Source organism: Saccopteryx leptura, chromosome 6 (genome assembly GCF_036850995.1).
Source record: "Saccopteryx leptura isolate mSacLep1 chromosome 6, mSacLep1_pri_phased_curated, whole genome shotgun sequence".
Lineage (NCBI taxonomy): Eukaryota > Metazoa > Chordata > Mammalia > Chiroptera > Emballonuridae > Saccopteryx > Saccopteryx leptura.
The window spans coordinates 56,814,835-56,842,044 of record NC_089508.1 but is presented as its reverse complement, the minus strand read 5'-3'; the positions used below and the strand labels follow the sequence as shown (position 1 = coordinate 56,842,044).

The 27,210-nt window shown below is 44.0% G+C and overlaps 1 long non-coding RNA gene across 1 annotated transcript; it reads left to right on the top strand.

Annotated features, from left to right (window-relative positions):
• The first annotated feature begins 5,808 nt into the window (after positions 1–5,808).
• LOC136376649 (uncharacterized) lies at positions 5,809–18,742 on the top strand. Its single transcript, XR_010746214.1, has 3 exons — positions 5,809–5,940; positions 9,902–10,036; positions 17,777–18,742. It is a non-coding gene; the product is annotated as an uncharacterized lncRNA (long non-coding RNA).
• The last annotated feature ends 8,468 nt before the right edge of the window (positions 18,743–27,210 follow it).

Genomic DNA, 27,210 nt, shown 5'->3' with positions numbered 1-27,210 from the left:
TGATTTCCTGAAACAGCCTGAACTCTGTATGGCATCCAGCCAGGAGTGGGTGCCCATTGCTGGGAAGTCCTGGACTTTCTCAGACGGGGTGGGGAGAGGGGGGATGGAGAAGCTGGTGTGGTGGCTGAGGGTCCCCACAGGAAGGCTGCTCAGGGGCAAAGCTCCTTTTGCCTGGTTTCAAGAACCAACTTATGGTGATGGGCGAGCCTCGTGCCAGCGGGCATAGGTCTGGGGAGGTGCAGGGGCAGCGGGGCTGGCTTGCTTATCTCTAGAGACGTCACAGGGAAAGCAGCCCTCGGTGCAGGATTGGGTGCTACCTTCCTCTCCTGCCTCCTCCTTGGGCCCAAGATCCCAGTCTGTCGAGTAGGAACCAAAACAGCCATTAAGTGTTGGGGCCAGAAAAGAATGACAGAGAAACAAGCTGAACAGCCTAGAGGAAGGAAGACTGTAAATCGGGGATAGCAAGAAAACAAGAGCAGGGAAGTGGGAGCACAAAGAACAGGGAGAGGTGATTGGATTCAGAGGAGAAAGAAGGAGCCAGCCGGAGTTTGAATGAAAGAGAGGTGGTCAGAGACCCAGAGAGGCCGAAGATCACCATCTGAGCTGCAGGTTGATGCGGCCTTGGCCCTGGGCTCTCCGACCTCACAGGGGGGCTTCCTCGGGTCTCAGGAGGATTGAGGTGAGGCTGCAGTGAGGCAGACTCCCACGGAAAGTGGAGGGGTGTGGGAAGGACTTCGGAGCATAGAAGCCAGAGAGCAAGGAGAGGGAGTTGTCTGCGACAGGGCTGAGGAAATTCATCCTCTCTCATGGTGTGGAAGGGAGGGCAGTGAGGGAGGGGACACACGTACAACAGGGGAACCAGCAGCCATCTCTAAGGGTGCCGACCATGACGTAGGACAAGGCCCATGCAGTGCTGGCCTCAGCAGCAGCACCCAAGGACTGTTGCAAGAATGGTGATGAGGGACTGCCATGGGAGGCCCTGGGGACAGCAAGGAGGCCATCCTCAAGGCGTTTACGTGATAGAGTCCTTGCAACCTGGCTGACCCGCTGTGGAGGGAAAAGGGAAAGGAAGAACCAGAGTCTGTTTCTGTTTTCCATTTGGAGTAACTAGCGGACAATCATGCTGCTAATGAACAGGGAATAAAGGAAATGCAGATTTTGTGGGGAAAATAAATTCTGGTGAATAACACTATTAATATTTATGTCTGTGTGGAAAACTGGAACTGGCCAATAAACATGACAATGTGCTCAACCTCACCATTAACTAGAGAATAGAAGTTAAAACAAAATCATTTGGTTATCAAATTGACAAAGATATAAGATTGAAAATATTCAGTATTGGCAAGGACGCTGGGCAATAGGCACTCTCATATGTCGTTAGTGGAGGAATAATTTTTACGATCATTTTTGTGGGCAATTTGGAAGGACTTATTAAAATATTTAATGCGCTTTCTGCTTGACCCCATCATTTCACATCAACAAATTTATTCCACAGCTTACAAAAATAAAAGCACAGGGCTGTGAACTGAAGCATTCTTTGTATTAGCAAGAACACTCTGATTCTTCTACTTACCAGTTGTGTGATTTGGGACAAATTACTTAACCTCCCTGTGCGTCAGTTCCTCACCTGTAAAACTGGTAACAGTACCTACATCAGTTGTTTGTTAGGAGGACTTTTTGAGATAATCCAAGCCACAAACTTGGCACAGCGCCCGTGCTGTGGTCAATGTCCAGCTAAGTCTGGCAGGCATGTTCCCGCTGATAGTGGAGATTCCCAGAGGCGGATTTAATGGCCGGTGCACTGAGCATGCGCCCTGGGCCCCCACTTCTGAAGGGTCCACAAAACCTCAACTTTACGCTTTTTTCTAATGACACCAAGTTTGGTTTCATATGTGCAACTTTAACATTAATATTACATAATATTTTTCATTTCTTTAAAAATATGGTTAACATGGGCCTGACCTGTGGTGGCGCAGTGGATCAAGCGTTGACCTGGAATGCTGAGGTCGCTGGTTCAAAACCCTGGGCCTGCCTGGTCAAAGCACATATGGGAGTTGAAGCTTCCTGCTCCTCCCCCCCTTCTCTCTCTTTCTCTCTGTCTCTCTCTCTCTCTCTCTCTCTGCCCCTCTTCTCTAAAATAAATAAATAAATAAAAATAATTTAAAAATATGGTTAACATGTATTTTTATTTTCCCTGTCTCTCTCTCATTTCTTTTTAAGGGGCCCAATATTTTCTTCTGCGCCCCGGGGCCTCAACCGACCTTAATCCACCTCTGGGAATTCCGATGGCACATTAGTGGAAGGCCTCCTAGCGTGTACGGGAGCGTCTGGGCTTTGAGAGAGCAATGTCTGATGAAACTGAAAATCCAGAGCAAACAGGAAAGAAGATAAGTCTGTTTTTGAGGTGTACACTTCAAACACAGTAAGCAAGAGAGCGGGAGGCTCAGAGATGGTCTGGAAAAACACGAAGCGTGGTTGGTGGGGAGAAGGAGAAGTAGTCGGAGGAGTCTTAGTCTTTTGATTGGGGCACCATGTTAACTGCAGAGGCTCAGGACTCCTGCTGAAAACTTTGCCGCCTGGCATGAGCCCTGGAGTCTCCGAGTGGGTTCTCTCATGCTCCCTTGCAGCAGAATCGTTGCTGGGCTTCCAGAGTAAGCAGCAATAGGGAGTGAGGGTGACAGAGGATGGGAGCAGAGACTTACCACCATGGACGGCAGAGTGGTGGGAATACTGAACAGTTCCAGGATGACTCAGCAAAGGGCAGAGCCTCAGGCCCATCGATGGGAACTGGTCTTCAGTGTCATGCACCTGACTTTTTTTTTTTTTTTAGATTTTGTTTATTCATTTTAGATAGGGAAGAGAGAGGGGGGAGAGAGAGAGAGAGAGAGAAGGGGGGAGGAGCAGGAAGCATCAACTCCCATATGTGCCTTGACCAGGCAAGCCTGGTGTTTCAAACCCACGACCTCAGCGTTCCAGGTCAACGTTTTATCCACTGCGCCACCACAGGTCAGGCCACCTGACTTTTTTCTCAGCAGCCGTATCTCACAGGTTAATTTATTGTTTGTACTGGAACCAGTCACAGCTCTTTTGCATCCTGTCTACTTTTCGTACTGTCATCTTATGGGCTCAGAATTTAAGTGATGTGCTGAGCCTGAAAACCTTTCCTATGCCCACCCAGGCATTCCTGCTGTGGGGCATCCAGAATGGAGTTTGAGGTAAGCAGAAACCTTAAAATGTAGTTTGTGTGTCTAGAAATAACTCTTGAAATTCCTCCCTTCGAGAAGCCAGTGTTTGGGAAGTCTGCAAGTGTCCCTGACAAGCACATTAAATAATTATTCATTAATTCACATCTATACCCAAATGCATTTAATCCCATCACTTTTCCCTTTGAGCTGTACGACCTGTTAATAGAAAGAGATTTGATGGGGTAGGTGGAGAAGAGGAAAATTTCCAGACTGTGCCTCTCACCAAGGGAAGACAGAGCTGAGCTTGAAGACGAGGTAGGGGTTTCCCAGCTGCTTTTTCACGTGCAGTGGATCACCAAAAGGCCAAAGAGCATCTCCTAACAGACCTGGCCAGCCCGGCAGGGTGGTCTGTGGCTGATAGAATGCAGACATCCCGGGGCCTGGTATGGGGAGATCTGCATTCCCATCTCAATTTTGCAACTTAATAGCTCCATGAACCCTGAGTTCCCATCCCTAATCCTCCTCCTCTGAGCCATAAAGGAGAGTCAGTCATGCCTGCCCCAGCCTGTTCAAGTGTGGCTTTGCTTTGAAAAATATCCCCACTGAAATAAATAAAATAAGCTAAATAAAACAAGTATGTTTTATTATGGTGACTATTGGAAATATCCTGTGGGGACCGGCCTCAGTGGGTCCTCACGGGAGCTGCTCCTGCAAGACCAGGTGAAGGGCTGGCCCCGCAGCTTTGGCTGCTGTCTCTCCGAGCCACACGCACACAGAGCCGCTTAAATGACCCATTCATCTTGGCTGAGATCAAAACCTTAAAGAGAACAAGTTCAGCTGATAAGAAGCTTCCTTCAGGGAGTTTCAAATGAACTATTCAGGGCCTGATGCTGATGCTGGGATAACATGGACAAAGAACTCTGGACTCCTGCTTCCGGCCTGGAGAACAGAGTTGCCTTGCAGGTGGCAGGGACCCTAGGAAACAGGCAAGCAGGAGCATTATTTAACTGCTCACTCTTAGGTCTGTCCACACAGCCTCCCAGGCCGGACAAATAGGTATGGGACATGCCTGCACCAGAGTGAGGCAGATGTCTGCTGGATGCGGACAGGATGGAGTATGTGCAATAAAGGAAACTTGAAGGACTGAGCTTATCCAAGAGGAAGGGAGGGAAGTCTTGGACACACTACAGGGACGATGCCTGGTAGCATTTCATAGGTGTTCATAGTTAGAGTGGCAGGGTGGGCTGAAAGAGCCCTCACTGGAAGTTAACCCTGGTTCAAGTCCTTGCTCTGTCACCCTCAACCTTTCTGAGCCTCAGTTTCCTTAGCTGTAAAAATCGGGATGCGATTACCAGAGCTCTCTGACCCACAATTGTGGTGGAGAGTTCTTTGTATTGTGGAGCACTGTTCAAGGAGGAGATGGGATTTATATAGATATAGATATTTGATCATCAGGTAGGCTATTGGTAAGTATTTCTGAAGAATTAATTTTGGGTTGCAAACAATGGCTTGATTTTACTTTGATATCACATACATCACAGAACTCAGAGCTGGGAGAAGATGGATTAATCATCGAGTGCAAGCATCTTATTTTACAGACAAGCTAGAACAGGCAGACTCCACCTGATTTTCCTTTGCTTCACATGAGGCTCTTGGCACAGATAAGGCGATCGGTAAGTGCTTGTGGGACAGCAGTGGGTCCTTCTCCGGCTGAAGCTCCAGTCAGTGCAGGGCTGGGACTCTCCCGCAGCTCGTGAGGAACAGAAGGGAAAGCAGAGGATCCGAGATGCAAGAGTGCGGGTGTTTTTCCAACCGTCAAGTCTCTAAAGTATTAAAGTGCCTTTTAGATAACAACTAAATTAAATTATTCCATAAGTAAAATTATCTAGACATATTATATATAATTATAATTTATAATAGTAATATATACTGCTCACAAAAATTAGGGGATATGTTATAGCTTCATATTCCTTTCGAAATATCCCCTAAGTTTTGTGAGCAGTATATTCCATATATTTGGGAAAGAGCTAGTAGTGAAGGAAGAGAAAGGCAATCGGCGTTCTTGCTGGTAACATATCCTAACTGTTACTTTTCAGATTTTTTCGTTAAGCGTGCCTTTACTTGCTATTAGAAAAAAATAAATCTCTCAACTGAAAGTTAAATAATTTCTTACTGAAATACGGCACATGTATGTATGCACGCATGCACGTATATATCTATCTTGCAAAATTTACTCTTTTTTTTTTTTTTTTTTTTTGGACAATAAAAGACTGTCCTTACTAGCTGTGAAAGAAACACCAAGTTCTATTGGAGCTTCAGCATCCTCTTGCCTAGCTGCTTCCTCGAATGACCCAGATACATTTTGATCCCTAGATATGGGTAGCATGCTGCCCTGGGGAGGATTCTGTATTAGAAATTATTCAAGAGGTCTGGGCTTCTTGTCAAGAGTCTGTCAATCTTTACTTGGGGTTGGGGCAGGCAGGGACATGTGAACCACAGTTATTTTATAAACGTGTATGTGAGGCTTGTTATTTGACAGAAACTTTTCTAAGTGCTTATAAGTATTAGCTTTTTATATCTTCACAATCGCCTATGAGTCATTATTATTATTATTATTTTACATATGAGGCTAAATAATGTGTCCAAATTCTAGAAGAACATCAGAATACTTGGGCTTCTAAGACTCTTGGCAGAAGAGTCCTCTGCCAAGATTAACAATAATCCCTTTTAAGCAAAAATGAACCTCTCTTTACTGGTAAGTGCTCTTAACTCTTAGAGGTCATACACCCCTTTGAGAATCTGATGAGAGTTTTATACTCTTTCCTTGGAAAATTCGCATGTGTCGATAAATTAATCTATATCCCCAAACCATTGTAGAGCCCAGGTTAAATACCCTAAGCACAGTAAAAGAATGTCTCAATATTTTCTGACAACTTCTCTCTCTCTCTCTCTCTCTCTCTCTCTCTCTCTCGTGTGTGTGTGTGTGTGTGTGTGTGTGTGTGTGTGTGTGTGTGTGTGTGTGAGACAGAGACAAAGAGACACAAAGAGGGACAGATAGGGACAGACAGACAGGAAGGGAAAGAGATGAGAAGCATCAATTCTTCATTGTGGCACCTTAGTTGTTCATTGATTGCTTTCTCTTTTTTTATTTTTTGATTGCTTGCTCATATGTGCCTTGATTGGGGGCCTTCAGCAGACCAAGTAACCCCTTGCTCAAGCCAGGAACCTCGGGCTCAAGCTGGTGAGCTTTGCTCAAACCAGATGAGCCTACGCTCAAACTGGCAACCTCGGGGTTTCAAACCTGGGTCCTCCATGTCCCAGTCTGACACTCTATCCACTGTGCCATCACCTGGTCAGGCTCTGACAACTTCTCTCTACAGGAGCCCCAACCATACATTCTCAAATCTACAATCTATTTTTTGTGCTACTTGTCCCTTCTTTTACAATTACTCAAGATTAGAAATTAGTGCAGCACACCAATAATCATAGTGGTTATTTATGGAGGGTGGGATTCTTGGGTACTTTCACATTCTGTATGCTGTATTTCTGCAATATTTCACTTTTTTCCTCTAAGCATGTACCACTTTTGTGATCAGAAGTGATATGAGCCTGACCAGGCAGTGGCATAGTGGATAGAGTGTCAGACTGGGATGCAGAGTATCCAGGTTCAAAACCCCGAGGTTGCCGGCTTGAGCAAGGAAGGGGTCACTCGCTCTGCTGAAGCCCCCCCCCCCACACACACACACACTGGCCAAGGCACAAATGAGAAAACAATCAATGAACAACTAAGATGCCGCAACAAAGAATTGATGCTTCTCATCTCTCTCCCTTCCTGTCTGTCTCTGTCTGTCCCTCTCTCTGTCAATCTGTCTCTGTCACAAAAAGAAAAAGAAGAAGTGTTATGAAAAATTATTTAAAAAGGAAAAACACTGGCCCTGGCCGGTTGGCTCAGCGGTAGAGCATCAGCCTGGCGTGTGGGGGACCCGGGTTTGATTCCCGGCCAGGGCACATAGGAGAAGCGCCCATTTGCTTCTCCACCCCCACCCCCTCCTTCCTCTCTGTCTCTCTCTTCCCCTCCCGCAGCCAAGGCTCCATTGGAGCAAAGATGGCCCGGGCACTGGGGATGGCTCCTTGGCCTCTGCCCCAGGCGCTAGAGTGGCTCTGGTCACGGCAGAGTGACGCCCCGGAGGGGCAGAGCATCGCCCCCTGGTGGGCAGAGCGTCGCCCCTGGTGGGCGTGCCGGGTGGATCCTGGTCGGGCGCATGTGGGAGTCTGTCTGACTGTCTCTCCCCGTTTCCAGCTTCAGAAAAATACAAAAAAAAAATAAAAATAAAATAAATAAAAAAATAAAAAAAAGGAAAAACACCAAATTTGCATGCTGGGTATGCTCAAAATGTGCAAAATGATGTCCATACAAGAACGGTCACTGTTGCATTGCTTGCAATCCTTCCAACTTGCTTCAGCAAAGGAGAGGATGAATGAGCCATGTGTCTCCTTCAATGGATTGATGTGTGGCTACCAAGAATACAGCATGGAGGCTCTAAAAGTACTGAAAGAGCCTCAAGATCTGCCCTCTGAAAAATAAAGCAAGGTGGGGAATGGTGTATGGGTGCTACAATTTTGTAGAGGCGATAGAAGGGGCTAGTGGTGGATGTGTTTAGCAATGCTTCCAGGAGGATCAGGAAAGCCAGAGCAAAAAGGGGGATTTTTTTTCACTTCCTTTGAATTTTGTTCCATTTATGTGTTAGCCATTCAGTAAATCAGTACACATTTAAAAAAGAAAGGAACCTTAAAGTTATTGGGAAATACCATTATCTGAGGGGCTTCTTCCCATGACGGGGCCTTGCACTGGTTGTCTGTCCTTCCACCTAGAACATCCTTCACTACCCTTACTCACCCCTTGGATCTCAGCTCTAGTGCATGTTCCTCATCTAGATCTTTGCTGACCCTCCCAACAAGGTCAAACACCTTTTTATCTGCTCTCTTACTACCAGGTGGCTTTCCACCCAAACCCTTGTCCCAGTAGCAATTTTACATGTATTTCTGTGATTATTCAATCCATGTTCATATCTTCTCACTAGGCACAAGCTCCTTGAGAGAAGTCTCTGATTTGGCTCACCAGTATATTCATGCAATTCTGGACACAGCAGTGTGCCCGGTGTACTGGTAGGTCCTTATTAAGATAAACAGTGAAGGAGTAGGTAAGCCTATGTTCCCATCACTACCTCTGCTACCTGTACATTCCTGTCAATGGGTCAGCAGGTCTGTTCTTTTTTTTTTTTTTTTTTTTTTTTTGTATTTTTCTGAAGCTGGAAACGGGGAGAGACAGTCAGACAGACTCCCGCATGCGCCCGACCAGGATCCACCCAGCACGCTCACCAGGGGCAAAGCTCTGCCCACCAGGAGGCGATGCTCTGCCCCTCCGGGGCGTCGCTCTGCCACGACCAGAGCCACTCTAGCGCCTGGGGCAGAGGCCAAGGAGCCATCCCCAGCGCCCGGGCCATCTTTGCTCCAATGGAGCCTTGGCTGCGGGAGGAGAAGAGAGAGACAGAGAGGAAGGAGGGGGGGGGGTGGAAGCAAATGGGCGCTTCTCCTATGTGCCCTGGCCGGGAATCGAACCTGGGTCCCCCGCACGCCAGGCTGATGCTCTACCGCTGAGCCAACTGGCCAGGGCCAGGTCTGTTCTTAAACACCTAAGAACCTGGAACTCACAATTTCTTCAAGTTGTCCATTATATTTTTAGATACATCTTATTGTTGGAAATTTTTACCTCATATTGTCATATTGAGCTAAAATGAGTCTTTGGAGCTTCCGCCCATTGGGTTTAATTTTACACATAGTAACACACAGAATAAGACCAACTCCTCCTCTATAAGATGATTTTTTAAGTATTTGAACACCCAGAGTCCTCTTTTTTCCTAGCTACAAGTCTTTGTCTTTTCAGCCATTGTTGGCTGTGACCTCCTTGGGGGCAGGGAGAGTGTCATATTCATCTTTGTATCTCTAGCCTCCACCATGGCTTGTCATAACATGTTATTTTAAAAGAATCACTTTTTAACATGGCATCTCATATTACTTACTTTTGAACATGCTCCACTTTGCCTGTGTACCTCTTATAGTACTGGCCAAAAATCATAGCTTTGGTCTTCCCAGTATACCTCCTTCCTTCCATTGTTTATACCTCTAGTAATGCCACCTGAGATCCCATGAGCTTTGGGGGCAGCCATTGATGACTCATAATGAGTCTGGTATATGTTGGTTTCCTTTTTTTTCTTTGCAGAGTTTTGTCTCTACCATAAAGCGTTACTGTATGTATGACCTTATTTATTGCCATTTACAACAACATGGATGGACCTTGAGAACATTATATTAAGTGAAATAAGTAAATCAGAAAAAACTAAGAACTATATGATCTTACACATAGGTGGGATAGAAAACTGAGACTCATGGACTTAGATAAAACTGAAGTGGTTACCAGAAGGGTAGCAGGAGAGAGGGGATTAAAAAGAGACAAATATATGGTAACAGAAAATGATTTGACTTTGGATGATGGGCACACAACACAATCAACAGTTCAAATACTATAGAGATGATTACCTGAAACTTACGTACTCTTATTGATCAATGTCACTCCATTAAATTTAATTTCTAAAATAAATAAATACTGCACTGAACTGAAAATGTTATAATGTCATTGTTCCTCACACTTTCCACAGCCTGACCAGTAGCTTCATGAAACACCATGAGTACCAGACCAAGAAGGATAATGCTGTTTGAAAATAGATCTACTTGATACGGCAAATACTACCCAAGGCAGACCTGCAATGTTCCCACTACACTGCCTTTACTCAGTGAGTATCTTTGAAGAGCAAAGGAAGGGTGTTTAAGCTTCAGGTGAGAATTTTTTAAAGGCCAACCTCTTTAATCATCAACTCTGATGCTCAGAATTATCACTAGATCCATTTTTGAGGGCTCTCATAATGCTGAGTCTAAACGCTTAGCCCCGGAGGACTCCTGGGTAAATGTGAGCATGGGCACATCATTGCTAATGTGCACAGCACTTGGCAGAATGCCATCAGGCCAATACATCAAGTGTAACTTCTCAGGTTTTAGCCAAGAGAGCCAGTCAATCTCCAACATGGTCATAATTCCTCTGTGAGGCACATGTCCTGACGTAGGAATGGGATGGACAAAATGATTTAGTTTCTTTTTTCCGTATTCATCTTCTATGAGCTATATAACAAATGGGTAAAGGATCAGGGCATGCTGAGAGCTAATGAACCAGAGAGGGAAATTCATTTAATGACTTAAGTGTGTTTTATCTAATGCAAAATGTAGGTCAGTTCCCTGTAAATTTATTCATGGGGATTATTGGTCCTTGGTCTGGTTATATGGCATGTACTGTCAGATACCAGCCCTGTGTACAACAGATCAGACCCTGCCTGTGTCTCCCCATCCCTCTCCCCACCTACAGAGTGGCAGGAATCTAGCAACATTCAACAATGCTTGTCTCAGTGGAAAACTCTGCACTTCACATTATTTTAAAAATTGATTTGAGGCTCTTTATCACATTTTTGGAGACACTTGGAAAAATCTAAGCACTAAACACCTACACAGAAATTCAGATCTATTGCTGAGTTAGCAGCCAAAACAAAGGTCAGGCAAGAAAAGGAGTATTTCATCATTCCAAGGGGCCAGCCAGGTATGTGTCATCAGAGAGACGAATTTGTCAAACACAGCAACCAGGGAACAAATTTTATGAAGTTTTACTAGCAACTCTTTCTACTCGAATTTAAGAAATCCAAGACAGAAATCTTATGAAGTTTATTCTTATTAACATCAACAGGGTATAACAGTCTTCTTTCAGGGTAACGGACAAATTCTCAAACTAAATTTCAGCGATGGTTGCACAAGACTTTAAATTTACTAAAAATTATTGAACTGTACAGTTAAAATGAGTGAATTTTGTAGTGTGTTAATTTTGCTTCAATGAACTGATTTTTCTTTTTCTTTTTTAATAAAAAAATAAATCAAGGGCTGGCTCTAGCCTATAGTCTTGAGGGTACAAAAACTAACCCTCCAAAAAAATTTCACGAGGGAAAAAAAGCCTTATAAGCAACTGCTCAGATGGGTGAGGCATGGCCGTTCCACCATTCCTGTGTTGGGCCACAGGGGGCGCCAATCATCACTTCAAGCCGGGTAACGGATCTGTCGGGTAGTAAGTGTATCCTGCCCTGAAGTCGCCCAGCACTTCTATTCCTGGGGTCTTCAGATTATGAAAGCTGCATAGCTGTAGATTTGGGGTAAGTACAATATGAACCTTAACCAATGTGTCTCCCACCATAGCGCTCGGCACTTCTCATTCTGACTACAGTACCTGCTCACTGGTCTGTACTCCTCCCTCAGCTGTGAACTCCATGGGAGCAAGGACAGCAACTGTCTTGTTCACTGTTTTCTCCCATCACACAGCACAAGCTTGGCTCGTGCTCCATTCTAAATAACAGGTTGTTAAGAAAAATTTAGAAATTATCGGTCACCCTCTAAAATAATAGAGACACGGATTCAATGGCCATGGATTGACTAAACGGCCACATATGGAGAACACGCCAGGTACATCCCATACGCCACTGCATTCGACCCTCACAGCATCTCTGTCTGTAGATGGGACAATCCCATTTTTCAGTGGAGGAGCTGAAGCTCAGAAAGGTAAAGCGAGGGTTTTTTTGTTTTGTTTTTTTTTTAAGCGAGGGGTTTAAGGTGGCGGAAAGGGTTTTCAAACTGAGGTTTCTTGCTAAATTCAGGGTGATTTCATTCCCTGAATGTCACAAGAGCAGAGTCGGGCCCCTGTTTTTCCATCATATGTTACTTTAATTTCTTTCATGATTTGTATCAGACACACACTAAAGGACTATGTGTTAAAAGCTCAATACTTTTGCCTTACCAGGCAGTGGCGCAGTGGATAGAGTGTCAGACTGGGATGCACAAGACCCCGAGGTCGCCAGCTTGAGCACGGGCTCATCAGGTTTGAGCAAAGCTCACCAGCTTGGACCCAAGGTCGCTGGCTTGAGCAAGGGGTCACTCGGTCAGCTGTAGCACCACAGTCAAGACACATATGAGAAAGCAATCAATGAACAACTAAGGTGTCGCAACAAAAAACTAACGATCGATGCTTCTCATCTCTCTCCATTCCTGTTTGTCCCCATGTTGGGCAGATAAAATATATTATGCTCACTTTGTTAAAAATGGCGCTGCCCACGTGGAGGCCGTTACCCAGGTGATATTAATGTGTGTTGGGGGCAGGCTATGGGCAGGAAGGATCGTTGTAACCTGGGGCTTGGTTTTGGGATTAAGCCTTTCCCACCCTTTTTGATGTGGGGTGGTACAATCCCATCATGCCCCAGTTAAGTGACTTTGTATTAGAGACTTCCCTATTTTGTATATTGGATTAAAGGTTTGGATTTCTACACTATAAAATAGGGGCAGAACGGGAGCTTGAGCTCTTGGTTCCTGAGATTAGCATTAGAGAGCAGAGAGGAGAGCAGAAAGAGGCCACATGGAAGAGGCCAGGAGAAGCAGCCAAGATGGTGGAGTGTTGAGTGAGAAGCCAGTTTGTGCAGTTTGTGCAGGGAGAAGGAAGGAGATGAGGAACAGAGGTGAATAAGTCTGGTGAGCTAGAAACCTTTGATTCTAGGAAACTCGGATAAATCAGTAGCTTTGTGAGTACTGAATGTGAGTGGGATTTGGAGCCCAGTGTGTGTTTTACTTGCCCGCCGGGTGCAAGCTAGGATTAAAGATGTTGGCCCACCAGTTTTTGGCTCCGTTGTTTCTTTACCGACTGCCCGAATCCAATGCGAACCTGCCTGGGCCGGGCGGCTGTGATGGTAGCCCTGGCCACTGGCTTTACACCCTATCTATCCCTCTCTCTGACTCTCTGTCTCTGTATAAAACATTAAAAAAAAATTATTTAAAGTTCAATACTTTTAATCAAGATATATCCACCACTGCTTAGTGATAAAATTATATACACACACACACACACACACACACACACATAGATAAATCAAAAGGTGGATTGTTCCACAAAAGGTCTCAGATGACTAGCTAGCAAATGAAAAATAGTTTTTATGTGTCAGAAATCTGTTCCAGGAGTAGGCTGAACTAAGAAAGACTGTATATAAAGGCCTGAGTTTTGCTTAACCTCCCTACCATTTTATCAAATTCTCCTTTGGAAAAAAAAATGAACTCCACCAGACACTTTACTGACCAACTTTTAGTGAAACTTGCACCGATCACAGACACAGGTGAAGAAATTCAGTCTAGTCTCCTAAAGGAAGTTGTGAGTCCTTGCACACTATTCCTTTTGATTGCCCCCTTGCTGTGTGGTCCCCACCATGCTGAGAGGAGGAAGCATTCTTTTCAGCTCTTTCCATATTCTCACCTCCTGAGTCAGCGGCTTACTCACAGACAGTGGCTGGAACGTTGGTGTCATTCTCCCTTCCTTCTCCCCCCTCCCCTCTCTTCTACTTATCTACTGATTCCTTCCAGAGCCTTAAACAAGCCCATTCTTTAATCTTCGGGTAAGCTGTTCAGGGATAATAGGACCCTTTGTCATTATTACTCTTACTCGATACAGAAGAAGAGAAGCACAATCAACCAGTGTGTGTCTACGGGCAGAGAGAGGCCCCGGGTGTCACAAGCACTGTAGGGACCACATCCGATTAGACCTCCAGTCTCCACAGGGCTAGTCCAGGGTTTTTCTTGCTCCCATGTTTTTTCTTAGCCAAAGGAAATAGTTTATTAAAAGCCAAGATGCCCAGGACTGAGGAGAACAAATATAGTTCTAATGGATTACAAAAAATATTTCCAATGTAATGATCCCTCTCTCCCATGCCTTCAATTCCAAAAAACTTTGGGAGAATTGGTCTTACAGCCAGTAGATCTTGGACTTCAGAACACTTAGGCAAGCCTAGTAGATTAAACCTAGAAATATCACATTGCATTTTTACATGTAATCCATGTTTTTCTGGAGAACTAAAAAAATTCTACTTCATTTAGGGGTCCAAAAACAAGGGGGGAGGGACTTTTCTGGACATTCTAGTGCTTTCCAACTTATTAGTGCAACTATTGGTGAAAAGTTTTCTGTCTTTTTGGTTTTCTTTTAATTAACTGATTTGAGAGAGAGAGAGAGAGAGAAGAAGGGAAAGTGAGGGGTGGGGGAAAGAGGGAAAAACATTGACCTGTTCCACTTATTTATGTATTTATTAGTTTACTCTTGTATGTGCTCTGACTGAGGATCAAACCCTTCAACCTTGGTATTTTGGGATGACGTTCTAACCAATGGAGCTACCTGGCCAGGGCAGTTAAAAAAAGTTTTTAAAACCACCATAAATAACCTCAGACCTAGTGTATAGGCAGTAGCCATGGCCACCATCACCATTACAGCCGCCTGGCCTGTGCAGGTTCGCATTTGATTCGGACAGAGGGTAATGAAACAATGGAGTCAAGAACTGGTGGGCCATTACCTTTAATCCTAGCTTGCACCCAGCCGGCAAGAAATACACACAGTGGGAAAAACACTTCCCTTTCCATTCAGGGCTCCCAAAGCCACTGACTTATCCGAGTTTTCCTAGGATCAAAGGTTTCTACCTCATCAGTCTTATTCACCTCTGTTTCCCATTTCCTTCTCCCTGCACAAACTACACAAACTGGCTTCTTCTTCAACAATCCGCCATCTTGGCTGCTTCTCCTGGCCTCCTCCACGTGGCCTTTCTCTGCTCTCCTCTCTAATGCTAATCTCAGGAACTGAGAGAGAGCAAGCTTCTGGTCTGCCCTACTTTATAGTGCAGAAATCAAAACCTTTAATCCAATATACAAACAAGGAAGTCTCTGATACAAAGTCACTTATCTGAGGCATAATGGGATTCCTCATGAGAGTGCACCACCCCACATCATGCAATCAGTCAAGGGTGTGGGGAAAAGCTTAGTCTTAAAACTAAGCTTTAGGCTATAACTACCCTGCCTGCTTACAGCCTGTCCCCACACCCAATGCAAACTATAAGCAAGCAAACATATATATCATATTTACAAACTTATTTGACCGACACTTACCAAACATGTGAAGGAACCCGGAAGAAGCAGGTCCTTCAGCCACAGAGAAGTCCTCAGAAGACTGCAGCCCTGGCTGACCTCTTCATTACAGCCACATGAGAGACCTTGAGCACCACCCAGCTAAGGGCCTCTTGGATTCCTGACCCACAGAAATTATGAGATAACAGATATCTATTATTTCATCTGCTAAATTTGGGATAAATTGCCACCTAACAACTGGTAACTAATACAGAAAGTCACCTGAATATGTGATGAATAATAAGATAGATTTGGTCAGAAAATTACCATAACCACTAGATTCTAGTTGCTGAACTCACTCTCAGAGAAGGGAGATTATAGTGAGAAAGGGAAGGGCACTATATTTTACAGGAATTATTCATTTTTTAAAAGAATGTAAATCTTTTCTTCGACTTTCAGTGCTGTGACTGTCTTTTGTCTGTTCTACTTTCTTTCCATAAATAAGATCTAAGTGGGCTGACGGTGGTTGCAGGCACACCTCACTTGGATTTAGAGCTGCTGAGATGTCGCTGGAGAAGTGCTTGACTGTGAATGAAGGGCAGTCATTTTCTTTCTTTCGACATTAAAGAGATTCTAATTCCAGAATCCACCATGGAATAAAGTCAGCTTTGTCTTCATAAGGATCTTAATGTCTTAAAAAAAAAAGAAAAGTTCAAATAGTAACAGTGGTGGGAAATAAGAGCCTATCATGGGATCTTCCGGGATAAAATGAGATACACTCACAAACACACTCACAGTGGAAATTCACAGCCAATTTTCCAGGAGGAAAGGTTAATTGCAGAGACTATTTTAAGGACCAGTCCTGGGAATTATGACTTATTGGACAAAAGGAAAATAAGATTACAGTAAGAAGATATAATATTTGAGAGTCGCTAATTTTACTTTATAAAATAATAAAGTCCAGAGTTTCTTTCAGTGTACTATGAATCCCTTGGGAAGCGGAGACTTGTCCAAAATTCAGCTCTCAAGGCCTCAACCCCAGATATTCTGACTTAATGGGTCTAGCATTTTGTGCAGAAAGCTGTGTTTTTAATGAGCACAGTGAATTCTTTCTACTGTGAATGTCTGCAGGCTACACACTTTTAGAGAAATTGAGTTAATATACATACAGTGGTGTAATCAAATATCGTATTGGTCAAAATTGTGAATGGTTAAGGAAGTCCAGAAGTACTACGTAAAAGCTGGGCAACAAAAAAGCAGGTGATGGACAAGTGCCCGTCAGACATCTGCACCAGCTGTTTCAATTGCTCTGAAAGCTCCTGTGTACTGTTTAGCTCCTGAAATGAAACTGTGTTTGATTTTTAACAGTTCAAAGCCTAAGCATTGTATGGTGGTGATCAGAAAGCATTTTGTTTCAAAATAACTTTTATTGTGAAGAAGATAATGTTTACATGAGTTTTTATGGAATAATATGCTCTCACTTTGAAATAGCATTTGACTTGTTAATTTGAAAATAAAAAGGAGAAATTTTAATATTCATTTTTAGAAAACAATTAACTAATCATCACAGAAATGCCAGTGAAGAATGAAAAACCACCTCTCTCCTGTCACAATGGCTAACATCAATAAGTCAACCAACAAGTGGTGGTGAGGATGTGGAGAAAAGGGAGCTCTCAGGCACTGTTGGTGGGAATGCAGACTGGTCCAGCCACTGTGGAAAACAGTATGGAGGGTCCTTAAGAAGTTAAAAATTAAACTGCATTATGACCTAACGACTCCACTTCTGGGTATACATTTGGAGAAACCCAAAACGTTAATTCAAAAAAAAAATGTATGCACCCCTATGTTCACTGCAGCATTATTTTCAATAGCCAAGATATGGAAGCAACCCAAGTGCCCATCAACAGACGAGTGGATGAAAAAGCGGTGGTACATATATACAATGGAATACTACTGGGCCATAAAAAGAATGAAATCTTACCATTTGCCATAGTATGGATGGACCTAGAGGGTATTATGCTAAGTGAAATAAGTCAGAGAATGACAAATACCATATGTTCTCACTTACATGTGGAATCTAAAGATCAAAATAAACAAATAAAATAGAAACAGACTCACAGATACAGAGAACAGGCTGATGGCTGCCAGATGGGAGGGGGATTGAGGGGACGGGTGAAAAAAGTGAGGGGATTAAGAAGTACAAACTGGTAGTTACAAAGTAGTCACAGGGATGTAAAGTACAGCATAGAAAATATAGCCAATAATATTGGAATAACTATGTATGGTGCCTAATGGCTACTGGAAATAGCAGAGGAACACTTTATAAAGTATATGATTTGCTAATCACTTTGCCACACACCTGAAACTAATACAAAATAATATCAAATGTAAAAAAAATTAAAATAAAAAATGAAATCACTTCAAAAGGAAAAAAATAAAATTAACTTTATGAATAAACATTTTTAACAGGAAGAGCATGTGGGCTCTAAACTAGAAAAGCTCCCCTGTTTTGTGTGTGGTTGCAGAATCCGCTTTGCTATGCATTAGTAGCACATGCAGTTTGGAGAAAAGAACCCTGAGGACATGCAGGCACTGCACAACGTCCCTGTTCTCAGCACGGGCGATTTCCAGTCACTTCCACAGGTGACACACCGACAATTGGATTCATGGAGCAGTGACCCAATTCAGTCATTCAGAAAGTGAAAAAACACAAACATGTCACAACACAGGCAAACAAAAAAAAAGAAAGAAAGAAAGAAAAGAAAATGACAGCACATGAATACAATCATAAGGGAAAGAAGAACCCACAGATCGAGAGGATCATTGGAGATCGAGAGGAACATTGGAACACCCATGTCCAGCGCCTTCATTTTATAGGGGCAAATGGAGTCCTGACCAGATGGAAGCTTGTTCGTAACCTCATGCTGTTCCAGCTGGAACTCCAGCTTCTCGGCCCCCAGATCAGAGACCCCGGGACTACTTGGCTCATAATGGCAGAGTCGGAGCTAACCTGCCAGACAGCAATATCCGGGCAGCATTATTGCCTCTGAGGCTGGGCCTGACTTCTCACTGACAGGGTGCTGCCTTGAGTAATTATACGTATTTTGAAAACCGTATCTGTTATTTTATACTGAGCTTATAGGAAAATCTCTGCTCTTAAAAAAAAAAAACTAATTATAAACCTAAAAATAAAACATTGTTCATTGTAATAATAATGCTTTTTCTCATAACCTGCTTTGTCATTATATCAAGAGTGCTCCCAGTGCATTGGGTCCAGTGGCTCACTGTTTTCCAGCATGGAACATAGTCTATTTTAATCCTCCTATGTCCCTGGTCTTTAGCACTTTGCCTGGCACACAACAGTAACTCAGTAAGTATGTATTGAATAAATTACTTAGTAGAATATATCCTGGTTTAACTTATTTGTAATTGTGGTACATTGAGATTGATTCCAGTTTTTTTTTTATTGATTGATTTGAGAGAGAGAGAGAGAGAGAGAGAGAGAGAGAGAGAGAGAGAGATGTCAACTTGTAGTTCCACTTATTCATGCATTTATTGGTTTATTCTTCTATGTGCCCTGACCAAGGATTGAACCCACAACCGTGGTGTATTGGGATAATGCTCTAACCAGCTGAGCTACTTGGCCAGGGCTCTAATTTTTCCCCAGTTATAAATAATGTTGCAATGAACATCCTTTGATAAATCTTTGCACCTACTCCTTATTATTGCCTTATGATAAATTCCTAGATCAAGGGTTTGGATGCATATTGTCAAATTGCTCTTCAGTAAAACTAGTTCATTCCCCCATCTTCCTGCCAACTTTCTCTTTCTTTCTTTTTCTCTCTCTCTTTTTAACAATGAGGATATTTTTCTCTCGAGAACTGAAGTTAGTGCTGGCAAAATACTTTAAAAGCACTCTGCCCACTTTGATTGAATAAAAACAGCTTTTGAACACTTTCCATCTGTATTGTATTAAATCATACCGGTAATTTGTCTAGAGGTGAAAGGTTACTGAAGCCACTGCTAAATCGCTTATATTCCTTGGATTTATTCTGCCTTATAAGTTTAATCAGGGGAGAAGTGTGGCTTTTGCCTGAGAGACAGCAGGTAAGCCAAGAATGGCTGTTGTGGAACCACTGTGGGATAAAGTGACGCAGAGGTAGGATGACATGGTGGGAACAGCTTGGCCTTGGAGAACGAGGCCGCCCTCAGAGTCCATGGGCGAGAGGTACACACACAGGACAAAGTGGGAGGATCTCACAGCATCGTGTCAAGGTGAGGAGGGGAAATACACATCTTTCTAGAGTCATAAAAATATAAATGATGTTCAGAATGGTTGCCTGTATGGGAGCAAAGAAATAAATAGTTCATGGGATCAAACGTGAGAGGGACCACTCCCAGACCAAAGATGCTAATGGACCACAGACTGAAGAGTATATATAAGTAAGCTGAGTACAAAAGAGAAAAGAGAAGCAAGCAAGAAAGAAGAAAGTAGAGGGAGGGAGGGCTGGGACATCCTCTGAGTCCTGGTTCTGTCACTAACTCCGGTGAACTGCCCCAGGGTCCTTCACCTCTTCCAGGCCTCAGCTGTACCCCACTGGGGAAGGACTCGATTTTCACAGTTTCAGGCATATCACACTGTGGTTCAAAGCACAAGCAGGACACAAATGCTGTGGCCTAGACGCTTCCATGTAAATTCAGGGGTAGTGTTTTTCCTATACACCCCAACAAATCCTACAAACAGAAAGCACTGATCGATTTGTAAAATAAACCATGTGCTTTGTGTAAGAAGTACGTCTTGCATAGACTTCCATAATATTATAAGCAGATGTGAGCCGTTTATTAAATTTACAAACAGCAAAGTCCCGTAATGACGGACCTCCCCAGGACGGCCAGCTATTCCTTGGCAGAATTCCAGCAGGAAATTTTCTGGTGTCGACTGTTCTTCTTTCCCGTTGGAACTGCACAGTATCAGACAATGTTTTAATTATTTAAATATGCTCCAAGTCTGCGATCCATTCTCTTATCATTTCAAAGGGCTGTGCTTCTATAAATCATATCAAATATCTGCGATTCTAACTGAGAGAGAGAGAGAGAGAGAGAGAGAGAGAGAGAGAGAGAGAGATCAGGGACAGATACTTCTAGCTATCCAAGGACGGTTACAGCACAAAGGAGGTGGTATTGCACAATAAAAGCAAGCATTCGTTTGAAAGGTTTATGTGAGCACAGGATGATATAACACAGTCAGTTGGCTCCAGAAGTAAAGACGTGTGTATGGTTGTGTGTGTGGATTGTGAATTAATCTAGTTTAAAATGACACAGTTGCTCATAAGAGAAACAACAAAGTAAATGTATCTGAACACGTGGGGAGCCAGGGTTGCCTAAAGCCACTTTCCCCTTGATAGCGGAAGGGAACAGCAAGCCCTACTGAACACCTTGACACCATCTATACTGATGGATCCCAGACTGTTACTGTGTGATCAGTGTTCTCCTGGTTTTCATTTGAAAGAGGAAGCAGATCGAAAACCGAGTTTTTTCTCTGGCTTTAAAAGCACAAGGAGACCAGCCAACTTTTAAATATTCTGTTGGTCTAGTCACCGTATGTAGGACCCAGTCTCTCCACTCTTGCGGCTGCCAGGAATTAGACACACACATGAAAAGAGATGAGTAGGAACAAAAGACTCCCGGTGCCTTGCTGATGGAGAACATTTCCTCTGTTCTTGGCTCTGCTAGTGGAGACTTGGACCCTGGGAGAAACTGTCAGTTTTAGTATTTGTGGAGACAAAGAACAGGACTTCTCCCACCTTGCTTTGGCCCCTGAAGACTTCGGTTCATTTGAGCCCACCTTGCACAGGGGCGTACATGGGAAGAGATGGGAAGGTAGCATGGAACATAGTTACACCTCCAGAAAACAGACTGTGGGACTCTGAGATTCACGTACAAAAGGTTGACTGGAGAAGGCTCTCAAGAACCACACCTGTGAGGGAGTGCAGACAGCAGGATACACAGAGGCTGGACTGCAGTGCAGTACAAAACACCTCAGGGATCCCAGGTGAGGCCCACCTCAGGGAAGCTCTTCTATAAGACAGCTCTTCAAAGTTGTCCCCCTTAGGCCTTTATTTGCCATTGCCACCTATACACACATACACATATCAACCATCTAGTCATTGGATATTGGCTGTGTCCACCCCCTCGACACACACGCTTCCCAGTGGGGGTGGAGAGGGACTCAGATAAGCACCATTAGCCACAACACTGCCAGCAGCTGGGGAAGGAGTGCGTCAGCGGATGCACCGCAGCAGGCACTGCCGAGTATAAGATGTGTCTCAGACACTGAGGAGCTCACACTCTGGTTGGGGGGATAAGACATGTACAGTAACTGTAGTATCAGGCAATAGATTCTAAGTATCATATGAACAGCACTGATTATATGCTGTTGTTTTTTTAAGTGAGAGGAGGGGAGATACAAAGACAGACTCCCACATGCACCCCAACCAGGATCCACCCGGTAACCCCCCATCTGGGGCTGTGCTTGCAATCCAGCTATTTTTAGCACCTGAGGTAGAGGCTCGACAGAGCCATCCTCAGTGCCCAAGACACATGTGCTTGAATCAATTGAGCCATGGCTGCAGGAGAGGGGCGGGGAAGAGGCAGATGGGCGCCTCTCCTGTGTGCCCTGACCGAGAATTGAACCTGGGACTTCCATATGCCAGGTCGACATTCTACCGCTGAGCCAACTGGCCAGGGCCATATGTTTTATAGTATATAAAGAGATGATAGAAAGCTATAAAGGGAATTATAGATTATTGCACTCAACATGCTTAATTTACAAATGAGAATTCTCTGATGTTAAAAGCGAAAGGACATGTACAAGTTCAACAAATCTACTGTGGAGTCACCTACGTTTCCTGAATCCCATTTCAATCCTTAGCTTCCTCCTGTATAAAATGCTCCCTTAGGAAGTGATTTTACTTTTGACAGGGATCTGTGTAACCTTGAATAGAACCAGGTAAGGTGGAAAACTCCCCAATAGGTTGCAGAATTAAATTCAAACAAATATATTTATTCTTAATCTTAAAAACTGTCACCAAGAATTGGACTAGAAAGATTCCCCTTAGCTGATAAGTAACCTCACATTTCATCACTTGTCTGTCTGTTTGTAGTAATGTGGGAGGCCACTATCTCTTCCAAAAAATGGCCAGCCCAGCTATGCTCATTTTGTGGAAATGAGAAGCCACCAGAGTCCAGACCAGACCATACTGGTGACATCCAGCCTCTGTCAAGATTATTTGGGCCTGACTTGTGGTGGTACCGTGGGTAAAGTGTCGACCTGGAATGCTGAGGTTGCCGGTTGGAAACCCTGGGCTTGCCTGGTCAGGGCACATATGGGAGTTGATGCTTCCTATTCCTCCCCGCTTCTCTCTTCTTCTTCTTTTTTTTTCTTTTTCCTCCTCCTCCTCCTCCTTCTTCTTCTTTCTCTTTCTCCCTTCTCTAAAATAAATAAAAATAAAATCTTTAAAAAAAAGATTATTTGGTAAACCATAACTCTAGTTTATAATAGTGCTCACTGTCTTCCAAATGACAGTGTGACTTGCTAAGGGACTCCTTTTCCTCTAGAAACTTCCAGCTCATTTTTTCCCATCCATGTAAATTACTTCCTCAAAGATGTAGGGTGTGTTGTTGGACACAGGACAGAAAGGACAGCTTACATAACACTGAATGGAGTTACCATTAAAGATCTGAGTTTCCGGGTAGGTTACAAGTTGTTCATTCCTTCAGTCATTCCTTTGACGGATATTTGTTCAACACCTTCTTTGTACTAAATGTTACTGTAAGAATTGAGGACTTGAAGATGCAGAAGACATGATCCCTCAGGAACCAAGCCATCAAGAAGCTTGATCTGGTGGACAAGACAGATATGTGAATATGAGTCAAGTACAAGTGCTATAGTTAAAAACATAATGGAGGCCCTGGCCGGTTGGCTCAGCGGTAGAGCGTCGGCCTGGCGAGCGGGGGACCCGGGTTTGATTCCCGGCCAGGGCACATAGGAGAAGCGCCTGCTTCTCCACCCCCACTCCGCCCTCCTTCCTCTCTGTCTCTCTCTTCCCTTCCCGCAGCCAAGGCTCCATTGGAGCAAAGATGGCCCGGGCGCTGGGGATGGCTCCTTGGCCTCTGCCCCAGGCGCTAGAGTGGCTCTGGTCGCGGCAGAGCGACGCCCCAGAGGGGCAGAGCATCGCCCCCTGGTGGGCAAAGCGTTGCCCCCTGGTGGGCGTGCCGGTGGATCCCGGTCGGGCGCATGCGGGAGTCTGTCTGACTGTCTCTCCTCGTTTCCAGCTTCAGAAAAATACAAAAAAAAAAAAAAAAAAAAAACCATAATGGAAATATCAGTGGTGGGATGGCACTAGAGCTGGCTGTGGTACAGAGTTCCAGTCATTTATTCTGTTTGGCATAACACATCATTTGGCGTGAAACCCTACTCATTCTGTGTTTATTCATTCAGGAAATTTATTGGGAGATTTTCGTTTACCTAGTACAATGCCAGATACTAGAAACAACATCTGATTGAATGACCTGGCACTATTCTCAACAAAGTCCCTAATATTGAAAATTTTTAATTAAAACACCTATTGGTTTTATCTTGCTTTGTTTTCTGAAGCACATGTGTGGTGAGGGAACCCAAGCACCCCGCCCATTCCATATCATGTCCCATTTCAGATCACTCCAGTAGAATCCGAGTTTGGCTTCTTCCTGACCCCAGGTCCCTGCATCTCCTGTTCAACAGCTCATCTGCCCTTTGCTTCTTCTGACTGGGACACTCTCCCAGTTCTTTGCTGGTGGGTCATTCCAGTGGTTCTTTTTAAGTCTTCTCTTACTTCCCTGGAATCTGAGCTCCTCAATACACACTGGAAATAAACAAATATATTTCATTCTGGACAGCTTCCCCCAGCTCTCTTCCATGGCTTAGCTACGAGCTCAGTAAGCACGGAAGCAGAACGAGCAGGCACATGAACATACACACTTTGGAGCTCTTTGCTGCATAAATGGCTCATTATCTATCCTTAATCCCAATACAAGAGTAAACTGTTTTGTGGGAAAATAGGGGTGAACAGTGCTGAATGAGGTTATCAGAAAGTCCCTGCGGAGGTAGATATTTTTAACATCATGCACTGGTGGGCTCTCCTCACTTCCTCACTTCCCTTCTATCTCTGCAGTCTGAGGCCTCCCCTCCTAGTTTCTTTTTTTTTCTTTTCTTTTTTTTTTTTTGTATTTTTCTGAAGTTGGAAACGGGGAGGCAGTCAGACAGACTCCCGCATGCACCCGACCAGGATCCACCCGGCATGCCCATCTGGGGCGTTGCTCTGTTGCAACCAGAGCCATTCTAGTACCTAGGGCAGAGGCCATGGAGCCATCCTCAGCGCCCGGGCCAACTTTGCTCCAATGGAGCCTCAGCTGCGGGAGGGGAAGAGAGAGACAGAGAGGAAGGAGAGGGGGAGGGGTGGAGAAGCAGATGGGCGCTTCTCCTGTGTGCCCTGGCCAGGAATCAAACCCGGGACTCCTGCACGCCAGGCCGATGCTCTACCACTGAGCCAACTGGCCAGGGCCCCCTCTTAGTTTCTTGTTGTGCCACCCAACCCTGCTGCTGTACCCCTCAATACCCTTCCTCCTCCAGAAAGCCTCCACCCACCGGCCGGTACCTGCCTGCTGCTCCTCACCCTCCGCCTCCTCAGTGGCTGCGTGGACAGTGTGCATTTTCACTGTCACACATGTGCTGCCTGGGCTCCTCCATGGTGGGTCTCTCACTATCACCGGCACATTTTTTTCAGTCATCATGGGTCAAAACTTCTCTAGAACACAGAAAGTAGAGCAGAAAGGACCAGCCCCTGCTCCACGGTGTACTGATGCTCATTGTCAAGAGGGTGTTCTCTTTGATTTATACTAAGAGTATGGAGAAATGCAAACATCTTTATAGTGTAGCTTAATGAAGTGTAATTCATAAGGAAACTCTTCAGGGACAAATAGTGCTGTGATGAACCATCTCTATGAGGCAATGTGCAATGGGCATGGTGTGAGGCTCAGAACCCTCAGCATTTATAATGGGGTTTTCCCAAACACAGTCTCTGGCATTTTAAAGGAAGAGATTTAGTAAAGCTGGGTCTCTTGGTGTAGGGCTGAGGCATTTGAATGAGCAGCCCAGTGAGCAGAGCTCTGAAAGCCTCTGCCTAATGAGAGGCACACCTCCTTTGAGGGAGATGCCCAATGTTCAAAAAGCCTTTCAGCCACACAATGGCTCTCTGCTTGAATTTACCTGCAATTCTGGGAATATGTATCTCCCTGCAGATTTCCTTCCCGGAGAGGACTGTTTTCATCTTTCTAGCATTCTATAAAGGGAATAATTCTCTAATAAATTTCAGATTAGGTATGAATATTTCTTCTGTAGATTTGAATGGGTTTTATTATTCAAATGGAAAAAATTCCCAATAAGTTATATTTAGAATGTTATATAACTGTGGAATTCTCAGTACCTTTGACAATATCAGCTGCTTCTAAATAAATCTGGACTTTTCAAGCCTTGAAAAACAAACAAACAGACAAACAAATAAAAAAACAAACCTTTTGAAACTATAGGTTTTCAGCTGAATGTAATTTAGAGGAATTTGGAGCCTTCTTTTTTTTTTTTTTACAGATGCAGAGAGAGGGATAGACAGGGACAGACAGACAGGAACGGAGAGATGAGAAGCATCAATCATTAGTTTTTCATTGCGCGTTGCAACACTTAGTTGTTCATTGATTGCTTTCTCATATGTGCCTTGACCACGGGCCTTCAGCAGACCCAGTAACCCCTTGCTTGAGCCGGTGACCTTAGGTCCAAGCTGGTGAGCTTTTGCTCAAACCAGATGAGCCCGTGCTCAAGCTGGCGACCTCGGGGTCTCAAACCTGGGTCCTTCCACATCCCGGTCCGACACTCTATCCACTGCGCCACCGCCTGGTCAGGCTTGGAGCCTTCTTAATGCTAATTTTTATGATGATATATTTCCATGAGCTTTGTTGTAAATATTCCAATTCAACAAATTCTAAGATCATGTGAACTTTCTCAGGGAAAGGAGGTGCTTGTCACCAAGTGTATTCTTTCATGACGCAAGAACTAGAATACCCCCATTTTGCAGTCCTTAATGAATCATCAACTCAAGTGACAGTCATCGATGAATGAAAACACTCGATAAAAGGGTGATGGAAACTTTACAATATTCAGATCAGGCTGTCACCTCCTCAACTCACTGGTCAAGCTCAGCTTCACTGAAATGTGGACAACCTGCTGTTCTGTGCCCTCTGAGGTGGGGCAGTATGGGACATGCAGCACTAGCTATGGAAGATGCTTGCCTGAAAGTCAGACCTGAGCCCAAAAGTTTAGCCTAATTAAGCTTAAAGACCAACTTCCAGTTTACAAGAAATAAGGAAATAAAGAACTAAAGTAAACAATGCCACAAGAGTGAAAGACAGATCCAGAGTGTGAAGCATTCTACAAGGGAGTGGAGCGGTTTTCTGCAAGCCAGTGCTGTAGAAAAAAATAAGGATGCGCTACTCTAGATGTCTAGATGAAAAGAGACTTAATAAACACAGGAAACAAACTTGATGTTTGGCATTTTTTAGACAATTAGAGAAATTTGTGTATAGACTGGGTAATAGATGATACGAAGGAGTTATTAAACATTTTATTAGGTGTGCTAATGGCATTGTACTTACATAAAAATGTCCACATGACTTAGAGAGAAGAATGTATTTCACAAAGAGGGGGTGAAATAACATGATGTATTTAAAATATATACACACAATAAAGGATAGAAGAAGCAAAACTATAACACCTTGAGATTGTGGAAATTGCTTGATAGTACGTGAGGTCCTATATATAATTCTACTTTTATTATATGTTTAAAAATTTTCAAAAAAGCATATTTAAAAA